Genomic DNA, 13231 nt, shown 5'->3' with positions numbered 1-13231 from the left:
GAATAGGTTTTCTAGACTGAATTAAATCTTCTAACATCAAAAATCACAAACAACTTCCTGTTCGACCTGACAGTGAGCACATTTCAGCGACTATAAAATTCAAATGTATTTAACATAATGGAGGCAGTGCAACATGCTTGAAATGAAGATGATAAAAATGTCATGTACACATACACATTTGTGTCATATCACATTTGTACACTTGATAGCATAGATGACAATGTGGTGAATCATGTGATGAGGCACTTCATTCAAGGTAAGTCGAGGTGGACGTCACAGCCAGAGAATCTGTCGTCTTATCCCCTAGTTTAATTCCAGCTTGAAGAGAGAATCAAACTAATGCTATAACTCATGAGAATTGCTCAGAAGAAATATACATTTTTTTTTGATTAGTATAAGCGGTGAAGTGAGTTGGCTGCAAGCAGACATAATTCAGCATATTATTACATGGATCATATTATAACCATCCCCACCAACACTAGAACTGCTTTCAGACATGAACTGAATTACAGATCATCTCCGGACATTCTCCAGAGGGGACGTCCAAGTGAGAGGCTCTGCACCTTCTCCGGTGTTTCTCCGGCTAGCCCCCCCACAGAAACCTCTGGAGAATGTCTGAAAGATTTTATGGGAGAACCCAGGGAAAAACGATCCAGATGAAGATCAACCGTTAGCAAGTTGATGACATTTCTAACAGATGAAAAAATTAAGAAATTAAAGATCAAAAAGAAAAACTGTATCTCAGGATGAACAAGTGCTGCTACACATGTAGAAGACATTGATGAAGATGTCAAGAGAGATTTTGGTGATAAAGGCCGACACTGTTTTCAATGTGCTGTAACAACAACATGATCTCTGCAGCTTCCTTAGGTCCTTTCTCCTCCTGCCGCACCATCACCTCCCCTTAACACTCTGGTAGATCCTGTGTTGCTGTTGATCAGAGTGAAGAAACTCCTGCTGATTTTTTAATGATTGAACGGTAAACTCCAGAGAAAGTTTCGACCCCAGTGCACTCATTCTCCAGAGTCCATGTCTGAAAACAGCTCAACTGGACAGACACATCTACGAGTGGCTGCTATAAGAAGAGACTGTGGGGGAAATAATACTGTGACTGAATCATAGTGATGGGTACACAGGTACATAATAGTTAATTGCAGGTGGGCATTTCGAAGTGGCAGCTAATTTAGTCGTCTGTTACACATACTGTGTATTTGGTGCAACAGGTCATCATCTGGCTTGATAATCAGGATTTGTCAAAGCAATAATGATTCAAACTGCTCTGAATCGACTGTATCGGCAGAGGCGGTGGTCTAGTGGCAGAAACTTGGACTATGGGCAGAGAAGGTCTCTGGTTCGTCTCTGGTTCGACTCCAAGGAGAGACAACAAAAGACGAACCTGGATTGATCTGTCCAAAAATCCAAGAGTCTCCCTACCCTGTCTAGTGCCCCTGAGCAAGGCACCTTACTCCCCCAACATCTGCTCCCCGAGTGCCGTACATGGTCGCTCACTGCTCTGTGTGTCCTGCACCAGATGGGTCAAAAGCAGAGATTAAATTTCCCTACCTGCATGAGTGTGCCTTTGCATGTCTGTGCATGTGTTTGGGACTAATAAATGGATCTTAATCTTAATCTTAATCTGTCCCCACAAGAAAAATGCCCAAATTTCTTATTTTTAAGATGCATTTAACTTGTTTACTATATTTACATTTATCTGAAAAGGACCTCTAGTGCCAGATGAATAATGACTCCGAGTCTGTCTGGATTAAAGGTGGAAGAGGTGTGAGGACGTCTGTAGAGCAGAAGTACCTCATGGGGCTGAGGTCTGGGTGGTTTGTGGCTAAATCAAATCAAACCTCCACTACTGTGCTGGCTGATCATAAACAGCTCAATACAATTTGTAATGCTTTTGGGAAGTATGTAAAAATAACACTCAACCCTGTTGATCAGAGCTTGATGTAAAAAAAATGCCAGGCCAGTAATCTTGAGAGTTGTGTTCATAATAGATGATTCACTGCTCAAGATTTCCAACCCGTGTCAGCACTCAGTGCCGATGCAGAAAGTGGTCGGCCTTTATTCAGTGATGTGGAAAGTAAAGTTGTTGAAATTCGGATGGTGGATGAACATGCAACACGTTCAACTTTCTTACAAGAGACTAGAGATCATGACGTTTAACAGAGAGTCAGTTAAAGTTTACACCTACTCTTACAGGAGCCTTAGTGTTATCCTACCTTTACTAGTCAATGTTTGGGATTTTACCGTCATGTTTCCCACACCTTAAATCTGCAACAAATTGTTGGTCGACTGCTGTCAGTGGAAACAAGTTGTGAACACAACATAATAACCTTTTATGTTGATATTGCAAACAGATATTTACAGTTTCACAGCAATGGTATAGTTCATTGAGTCTGACCTGTGTTGTAGATTCATCTCTGTGAGAGACCAATTTCACACCTTCACATTACTTTTATGTTGTATTTGATTCTCTATGATAATCATGCCCACGTAAAGCAAACCTTAGGGTTCATATGCAGATGTTGTTGAAAGCATTTCTTTTTTGGTATAGGGATTAGTGTACAACAGAAACAAAAACAAATTCTTTGCTGTTTGCAGAGGTCTCCATCATCAGCAATGTTTTATGGCTATCATGTTGGATTCATGTGTGGGTATGAAAATCAATTGAAAGCGGCTACCATTGTCATGCAGGAGTTTGAAAACTTTCGGATGTTTGTACAGTGAGTGACTGTGGTAACCTTTTCTCCTGGGATATAATGTATATACTAGGGCTGTGAAATGATTCAACTTTTTAATCAAATTAATCACAGGTTTCTATGGATTAATCATGATTAATCAGCGATTTCTCTGTATATTTTTGGGAAAAAAACAATTTAAGACAAAAGACGGATATATATATTTAACATGTTTTCTTTTAATAATCATAAATAAACAAAACAATGGTGCTTCAACTCAGCAGTTCTTTAGCAGTTCTCTTTGCTATTCCATATGGAACATTAATATAACCTTCATCCTAAACAGAATTCGGGCTTCTTAGCCATTGTATGGTTGAATAAAACTTTTTTCTTTTCTTTCTAAATCAAAGAAATTATTTGAGCTTCTTAGCCATTCTTTTTATAGGATGATTGAATTTTTTTAATATTTTTTGTCAACCAACCATTAACCACACCATGACACAATCTAATGCCTCTAAAGGTCCTCTTAGCTACTCGTTCTTTAGCCAGTTGGTGAGGCAAACTAACTTGTTCACATTCTATGACTGTAAAGCACAATGTGTCCTGCGAGTGAGTCTGGTTTGGCGCATTGCACTTGAACGCCCCCTCGCCGACCGCGGTGGTACTTTAGGCTGGTATTACAACTGTGAAACAATAACGTCTTCCCACAGAAGTACATTTCACCTTGGTTTTATTGAATGTTTGATCTTTGTTTTTTTGGAACACGATCTTCCCGTCCAGAAGGTTCTCAGGTTCATCAGAATTATCCATGGTGTTTGTTTGCTTTAATGGGAACTGCCGTGTGACTGCATTAGAGCGGCGACTAGTGCAGAGTGGGCGGAATTGTGGGTCTATTGGAAGGTTACGGTGGCCCTGAGAGCTCAACGAACAGCGACTTAAGAAAACACATGCAAGTTGACAAAACACATGCAAGTTGACAAAACACAAGCAAAGTAAGAAAACATTTTCATCAATTTCACAACACAACACAAGATATAAGAAGATATATATAGATATATATCTATAGAAGATATAGAAGCTGCAAATAGACACACGCGCTGCGTTGGCAACCCGCGGCTCTGGAGCCGAACGCGGCTCTTCAGCCCCTCTGCAGTGGCTGTACTGTACAGTGTTGTGCATATGTTTCGAGATCGCTGAACTTAACGAATCAGTTTTCATATTATTAACGTGAATGTAACGATGAACGTGATTTAACGTCACGTTACTTTTTTTAATCATCATCGTACCAGGCCCTCATGAAATACCAGGAGCAGGCGTTTGTGTGTGCTCTGGAAACACTTCCGTTGTGTTGTCGCCTCTATTTGCTGCGCGTTCGTCTATTTGCAGCGCGTGTGTCTATTTGCAGCACGTTTGTCTATTTGCAGCGCGTGTGTCTATTTGCAGCGCGTTTTTGTAATGTGTTGTGTTGTGTTGTGAAATTGATGAAGATGTTTTCTTACTTTGCATGTGTTTTGTCAACTTGCATGTGTTTTCTTCAGTTGCTGTTTGTTGAGCTCTCAGGGCCACCATAGAAGGTCCTGTGCGCTTGCTGAATTATCCTCTTCCTCTCTTTAATTATTTTTTGTCTTTTCACACATCTTCAAACGATTCCATCATTCACAATGACCAACATTATATAAACTATATTCTTCATCAAACAATGAAAGGTTAATTGAGAAGTTAGACCACTATGGAGAACTGTACAAAAGTCACACACTTGATTTTCATGCTTGAAATCTTAATTTCAAAAGGTGAAAGTAAGTAGATGTTGTGATTATTAATACAAATATTTCCTTTTATGTGTCAAAATACATTTTTTATCAGCAGTTCCTCCTTTGATGGAGCGAGAGCTGCCTGTGAGCAGTGAATTATCGGTTCACTCTGTCAACGTGAATCTATTCATCATATTGATAATGAGAGTGGCCACATATTCCAGGAATATTTTTAAGTCTGAAATAAAACAACCGTTAATTATTCCTGGCAGTAAACATAGTAAGTTCTAAATTTAATGATGCTCCTGTTTTCCTGAAATAATCGCCTGTTCCATTAAGTTTGGCTGAGATATGAAGATCTGTGTTTCTGAGTTGACAACGACCCACGCAGGCCATCGTTCTTGTCCCGTTAGATGACCCTTAGTAAACTGCCAGACAGCTTGTTTATATATATATATATATATATATATATATATATTGTTTTTCCTTTCTTGGATATGGCAGACATGTTTCCCCCTCATATTCCAGGATAATTGGCAACCTGTTTTAATTTACATCAAGTTTCTCCCAACACACTCTAACGAAACAGAATGGAGCTTGTTTTTTCTTTATTCATAATTTTCTTTGGACTGCTCATGTTCTAGACAATTTCAGTCAATTACCTGATCTGCGTTAAACTAGGCTACAGTAAATGTTTGTTTAGAAACTTGGCTTCTATGTTTAGTAGAGGAAACTGTTTTTCTGTAATAAGTCTTAGGGTTAGATCAGACCCACTACTTTCTTTTTTAATCGAATGTGGTATATGTGGGTAGATTTTCTTAAAAAAAATAAAGAAACTAGGATTTTATTCCTAATAATTTATACAGTAATTCAAATCCTTTAAGGAGGTGGCATGATTAATTAGTTGTTTACTATACTGAGTAAACACTCCCTCACCTCTTATTTAACCTTTTACTGCTGCAAGCTCATTAGAATAAATGGTTATAATGGAATGGATTAAATTTATCTTCATTTCAATAAAAATCATTTGGCACGCCTAAAATAAAGCTTGCTATGTTGACTCTGACGCTGTAACTTCTAAGACACGAGATGCACTGTATTTAAAAATTGCAACAAACATGCTGTCCCTGATTTACTTATATTATCAAGTATTAAGGCCAGTTAATGGTTTCTACATGCCGTCGAGGGGCACAAACTGCAGACTTTGAAGAGGAGGCATTTCTTTTTAGGACAGTTCACAAAGAATCTGTTCAGTTTACTTTTCTGAACATGAAGAGACTCGAGTGCAGTCTTTGTCTGTTTGTTACACAACTACCCAAAATACCTTTTTCCATGAAACTTGGTTGGGCAGGGCCTGAGAAATAACCCTTCAAACCCGGAGAAGATTGCGATTTTTTTTACCTTCCTTCTTTAGCAAGTTAAGGCGTTAAGCCTTGGTGGAATTGTTGGGGAACTATGGACAATAGGAGGTATTTGTCTGAGCCCAATTACCTCTTTTCAGACTGAAATGCCAGCTGTACACCTACTGTATCTCATGAAATGGCTTGATGCATTTGAGCATTATGCCTGAGTTTTGTACTACCATGCTTCAGCTCTATCTCATTGTGTTTTGCGTTTTTGTTTATTTTCTGAAAAATAGATGAATCCTTCCATTTATTTGATATAGCCTGTCTCTGTGAAATGAAAGCTTCTTTATGCATTTACATGTACATTAGTATCCTGAGTACTGATGGCTTACTGCACTAATCTGATGTAAATGAGAAACCTGGTTTTCTTACAGGCCCTCTTTACCTATATGGTCCACAGCGGTGATTATTATTATCCTGATTAGACCTCTGAGCGCTGTGTGGGTGTTCACAGGGAGCTGGGCTGAAATCTCTCTGGCCTCTGAGCTGGAAACAAAGTGTTATCATACTGACCTCATGTGTTTCAACTACACTCTGTTGTTTAGTCTTTCAAACTCATGTCTACACAAGTGATCACAACATGTATAAGATGATTAGTCTCGTCTTACAATTTTACATCACAAAAACATTCAAATACATCTGCCATAAGTCCAAAAGTATTTCTGAAATCACCCCCCCCCCCCCACACACACACATTAAACAATATCAGTTTCTATATAAAAATATATAGAGAGATATCTATTTTACTTATGTAATTGTTTGGAGTTTATAAGAGAAGTTTAATATTATTGCCATTATTATTACCTCAAATGAGTAAAGAATTTGTTCGACATTGCAGAAACCCAGAATATTGTCTTGGTTAGTAAAACAGACTCAAAACTCCACAGGGCATCTTTAAAAAGATGGATTAATTTTAAGATTCAACCCTAAATAAACCAAATGTGTGTGTAGTGTCAATAACTTGATTCTCTCCAGCATGGCAAGACAGCATGATATAACATTTGTGCCTGAAGGCTACAGCCGCTCTGCTTTTAAGTAAATATAATACATCAACTTGTTCTGCTACACATATTGGCCCCTGCATCCCAGTACTATATGTATATACACCGGTACTATATATACATATGTGACATGTGATTATCCGGTAACAAACAACTACTAGTCTGCTTCCTATCAAAGACTGACTGATGGAATTAATTACTTAATTTATTCAATGTGCAGATGTAGGGGGATCCAAATGCAGAACACAAAAATTACTTTATCACCAAGATATATCTGCTTTAGAAATTTGAATTTATGCTTCCAACTCGGAAAATTCAGTGCTATTTGAATCAGTCAGAACTTTTGGTGTTAGCAACAAGGAGAGACAGAGAGAGACCAAACAGGGTCATGGCTCAAATGAAAAACTGTGCAGGCCAAAGAGGTCAGTATAGGTCAGTGTTTTATGCAGAGTGTTGACACACTTTACCGGAGCAGAGGCCTAATTGTCCTAAAATAAAACTCTTTACACTGGACCATGTGTGCATGCTTTTTGATTGATTTTGATATGTTTGCAAATGTAGGACAGACACGGACAGGAAGGGATCTACCAGGGTCACAATAGCCTTGGCAGATGAATAGCAACATCAGTTACTTTAACTGTGTGTCCTTATTTCCAAAATCCAAGTCACTGGAACTGAAGAAAATCCCCTTTCAGTTTCTCCAGTTGATGATTTGAGCATTTATATACTGTCTCACTACACAGCCTGTCCTCTGACTGCACTGTCAGCCCAAATGTTTCAACCAAAAGGCAACAGCTTTGAAACATGAATTCACTTGAAAGGAGACAGACTTGGTTAAAAAGTACGCTACAGCAATGATGATCAGCTATGACTAGGGAAGTAACTAGAAACTCAGGAACTGGTGGTGTGTTTTCGCAGGCCAGACACTTCGCCACCCTGATGCTGGTGAACATCCAGGGAATGGACATAGAGTCAGTGACCTCTTATAAGTACCTGGGTGTTCACCTGAACAATAAACTGGACTGGATGGATCATGTCAGTGTACTCTTTAAGATGACTGAGGTCTTTTGGAGTGTAGGTGGCACTCCTAAAAACCTTTTATGACTCTGTAGATAAAAAACTGATCTGGTAATTGAAATGTGGTTTCATGAGGGGACTGTGGGGCCCAGGAGGTATATGTGCGCTGCTGAATGTCATTCCCAGTTTCCTTATGAATTCAGGATTGGCTCATGCGGCCCTATATTATATAATTTAAAGTGTGGTTGACATTATATTAGAGAAACAATGCAGGTAGTAGCCAAATATTCTCATTCTCAGTCGTCTTTACCAAATTACCTGTGCAAATTCCTGATACTTTTAGCCAACTTTCGTTGTTTTGTTGTTCGCCAATTATGGGGAACAATTGGGGAACTTTATTCCCAGATTGGCCCAAATCTAAACTTCATATTATCAACAAAACATTATCTAAGTCGAATGTTCTAGTGAATAAGCTGAAGTTCACTCTGTCAGTGTGACAAATCAGTACCGACCGACCGACTGTCAGGCTGACTTGCAGCATAAAAACAATGACAAATAGGTGGCACACTCCCATATATATATATAATTACGTCTGGCCGCCTGTGAGCACTACAACCACTCTTCAAATAAGTGCAGCAGTTTGCAGCAAATCATCTTGAGTTGCTGCTTTTAAGATAAAAAGGAAAGTTTCTTGAGTCAGGTGGAACAATATGTCCTTAACATAAAGATCACACTTGAAACAAAGCCATAAACTGCATCAAAGTAGCGATCAAATATGAAAAACCTTGAAAAGAAAATGTTTGGCTTCTCAACATAAGAATATAATTGAGAGATCTCTTTCAATGTGTTGCCAATTACAGCCTGCCTAACAGCTTCCAGCATGTCCAAAAGACTTCTGGTAAACCAACTACAAGCCATATGGACTGTGCATTATCCGACCACAAAATGTCTGCACTGGCGCTAACTTGATCAAATTATCTCATTAATATTGAACTGTAACTGCACCTTGAGGCCTCAAACATCTCCTCATACGATCGGACTGCATTTTACCTTACAACGATTCTGTGACTGCCCTAAACATGCTGATGTGCATTTTCGGGAGAGTGTGGAATAATATCATTAGTGGTTTGGTGTAGCCGGAGGGGGAGAGAGAGATTGGTGATTTGCAATAATTACATTAAGAAAGTGATAGTGGCTGACTTAAAATGGAATAAACATGAGTGCTTAATGCAACCCTGCATTATTCTCCCCATCTCCCCTGCATTGTTCTAAAGAAATTGGGCTTCTGAGAATTCCTAATTACTTGTTTTATTCTTGGCCGGGCTTATGAAAGATTAAAATTACGTTTAAGGCAGGCTTCTCCCTCCGTTGTTGCAGGAGTGCTTTTGTATGCCAATATCTGGAATACTTATCACAGGAAGGGATATCTCATAAATGCGTGCTCGTGGATACTCACTGCTACTCTGCCAAATTTGTCAGCGGCAAATGAAACATCTAAACTCTGTTCAGACGCTGGGTGAGTGAAACCCAGAGGAGCCCTCTAAAGAGGAGACTGAGGGGAGCGAACGACAGGAAATAAATGGCATGGAAAAACATGGGCTTATGATAAGTCTACAGGGAAATGGTTTGTTGGCCCTGTGCCTTTTGATATCAGTTTGAATTAGAATGATATTATTGATTTTTGCCAGCACGGCCTTAAAAACGCGCCTGCAGCCAGTCCTTAGAGAGTAAGGAGACAGAGGCACGAAAAGACGACAGGACAGAGGGAGGCATGGAGGGAGATAAAGAGGAACAGGCGGAGGAAGACGGATAGACAGAGGGAGGGAGGGAGAAGAATGGCTGGATAGAGGGAGGGTTGGAGTAAAGGAAGAGCAAAAGGAGGAAGCATGAGTGAGGGTCTGCTTGCAGAAATAGAACGACTCCCCAATCAATTGTGCGTCTGTGGCCCTGCTGTGAGACTGCAGGGGATCCCTCAGCAGGAACACATAAAGGAGAGGTCGTAATGGGCCAATACATGAGATAAATGACATTTACTGCTATGGAAACGACTCCAACCTGGCTGGAGGTTGCCTACCTTGCTGGCAGCAGGTTTGTATTTATAGTCCTCTCCTGAACCTCAATGTGCAATTTCTCTGCCATAACACACACACACAAATACACACCGACACACACCGACACACACACACACCCAAACCCACACACACCAAACACCAAACACCACTCCCTTTTCTTTCATCTCCTCCTCCTCCTGCTCTTCAGATTTGTCTTTTGAATCCTTCTTCTCCTCCATTGGTCTCTGTGATTTTACATTTGATATGTTGCCACCCACGTATCCACATCACCTCCTGTCCTGCCTCCGGTTCCTGGCCGCCATGGTATTCTAGGGTAGCGCTGCTGGAGACTCACCACTTCCTGTTTGCTCAAGAACTGACCTGCTGCTGCTCTAAGTGTTGCGCAGGGAGCCACAGAGGGGAGTAGCAGTCATGGAGGGCAAAGATCAAATACGTTGAGATTGTGTATGACGCCGTGGCAAATATGCACAGTAGGTGTCTTTACTATCAGTTTATTATTTAATGATCCTTTCATCGGATGGTGATGTCGGCACTGATTTGTTGAACAGTAATCTGCTCTTAAAGCAGCTGTGTTGACTGTCTTTATAATAACAGTAACAAAAATGACAATGTGAAATCAATGTTTCAAAAGCAGTCAGTTGTAGTGATCAACCCACAGTGAATTATCAGCTGAATCTGCAGCTCCCCTCGGCTTTACTAAGCTTTATAGCGAGTTTTAGCGCATTGTTCAGCTGTCCAGCACAAAATGATGATGTTTTATTCATTCTCACAGTTTTCACTCTGTCAGCTGCCGGTGAAAACAGTGAGGAGGCTGTAACAGCCCACTGGACAGAACTGTACTAATGGAGCAAATAGCTGAGAGCAAAGTGAGAAGGATTTTCCACTCCAGGAGTGGGTGGAGACCAAAAGCGGAGCTAAAAGAGGAGTGAATACATGTTTTAAGATTTTAATGTTCCTTGAGCACAGCTTCACACATGGACTCGTCTGGTGCCAAGGCATAAAATTAAAAAATTCAAGGACTGTAGGTGACTTCTTGGGCTTCCGCTGAAATAAGTCATGCTGTAAACCGCCTAAAGGTGACAGGGGGCTGATCTGCTATTGATTATTGTAACAGAGGGGACACTGGGGAAATGATGGCATGAATGGAATGGGAATTTTTCATTTCTGCTGTGTGGTTTCTGGAGCCATACAAGGACCTATTTTACACACAATAAATATGTTCCTCTGTCTCTAGTCACGTTTCTATTTATTCTGATGCCTTCATTTCAGCTTCAGTGACACCTAAAAAGATTTCACAATCTATTGTGTACAACACGCTCACCCCCTCTTCTCTCCCTCACACTCTTTATCTCACAATGGGTGATGAATAATTAATTCCTTATTCAAAGGAAAAGGGCAAGCATACTCACAATATTGTCCATGAACGAGTGCTTAAAACCCACAGAACATTGTCTCATTCATGTTTCCCAGGGGAGCGATTCCAACTCAATTTACTGAGCATGAACATTAGTCTGTCAGAACCAGGCCAGAGCCCCTTCCTTCTAAACACAACATCTCTGGTCAACTAATGCTCAGGGGACAGGAAGCATCAGGGAAGGCTTTGCTCTCAAGTGATGGCTCTTAGCGATGCTTATTCATTAAACAGAGTGTCTGAAAAATACAGCTCCACTTAATGTATCTGCTTTAAACATCCTGAATAATTTATAAGCAGCAGGAGAATGGCTTCATATTCAGAATGGGTTAAAAGCTTAAAGATCGTTAAGGGACTGAAATCATTACAATGGTGATTTCAGCAGGGACACTGATTAAGAGATCCACAAACTAACAAAGTTCTCACAGTAAAGTAACGAAAAATAAATAATGTGCCATGCTGCAACAATTCTGTGACTGTCTGTCACCCGCTGTGAGTGTGTCATCTTGTTTCTTCATCTCAGCTGTTTGGGGAAATGACTTGTAGCTGTTGGAGGAGCACAACGCAAAGCAGATATTTGCTGCAGCAGGGAGTTCGGCCATGTTGTCTCTTTATTATGATCAGTGTTGGGGAGTAACGGAATACATGTACCGGCGTTATGTATTTAGAATACAAATTATGAGTAACTGTATTCCGTTAAACAGTTACAATTTAAATAGATGGTATTCAGAATACAGTTAGTTTGTTGAAATCAATGGATTACATGATGATACTTCTCTGTTTCACGAGTTTATTCACTCTCTAAATAAATCAATGGAAATGCCGCAAATGCCGCTCGTAAATCCACCGCAGGCAAAGCCTCCAGGAAGCAGCTAGCCACCAAGGCTGCTTGTAAGAGCGCACCGGCCACATGCGGTGTGAAGAAGCTTTATATACCGTTATAGGCCCGGTACCGTGGCTCTCAGAGAGATCCGTCACTACCAGAAATCTACGGAGCTGCTGATCCGCAAGCTGCCCTTCCAGCGCCTGGTAAGAGAAATCGCTCAGGCTTTCAACACGTTCCAGAGCTCCGTTGTCATGGCTCTGCAGGAGGCCAGTGAGGCTTACCTGGTTGGCCTGTTTGAGGACTCCAACCTGTGCGCCATCCACGCCAAGAGGGTTACCATCATGCCACAGGACATCCAGCTGGCCCGCCGCATCCGCGGAGAGAGAGCTTAAACTGCTGCAGCTCCACTGACTATAACAACTCTGCATTCCTACATTTATAAAATGCAGTTCAATGTGGAAGTAATCCAAGTATTCAGAATACGTTACTCAGATTACTTAATGTAATGGAATACGTTACAGATTACATTTTTGGGCATGTATTCTGTATTCTGTAACGGAATAAGTTTTGAAAGTATCTTTCCCAACACTGATTATAATTTGCTGGGTAGGATCCAGGGGCAGGGGCCAGGGGGCACTGGTTCCAACTGTTGGATTGGTCAGTCTTTAAAAATAGAATTACAAATATATATACATATTTTTTTATAAATATTATTTTGTACACAATTTGCCTCAACAAGGAACATTAACATAATATATTCAATGATGTGTGGCTCTTTGCAATGAAGCGCAGAGCTAAGGAACTTCAGTGAATAAGGAATAACTTAAATGCATGTTCATCAAATCAGGAATTTTGCATGTTGGACATGTAATTGGCCCCTTTGTGTAAACTGTGGCTCCTTAATGGCCCCTGATTCTGAAAAATCCTAGCTCCGCCGCTGATACAAAGCAATAGTGTCACCGTTGTCTTCCTTCTTGCTGTATAAGTGATGATCCAATCAAGAAACTGAAAGAGACAGTAAAGAGAAAGAGAGAGCCAAGGAGAAGGGAAGGCATATGTT

General features: G+C 40.4%; 1 pseudogene; it reads left to right on the top strand.

Annotated features, from left to right (window-relative positions):
* Positions 1-12157: 12157 nt before the first annotated feature.
* Positions 12158-12563, top strand: LOC133957783 (uncharacterized; annotated as a pseudogene).
* Positions 12564-13231: the final 668 nt, after the last annotated feature.

Source organism: Platichthys flesus, chromosome 1 (assembly GCF_949316205.1).
Source record: "Platichthys flesus chromosome 1, fPlaFle2.1, whole genome shotgun sequence".
In the NCBI taxonomy this organism is placed as follows: Eukaryota; Metazoa; Chordata; class Actinopteri; order Pleuronectiformes; family Pleuronectidae; genus Platichthys; species Platichthys flesus.
Note: the sequence above shows the minus strand (reverse complement) of the source record. Positions and strands in the feature narration are given on the sequence as shown.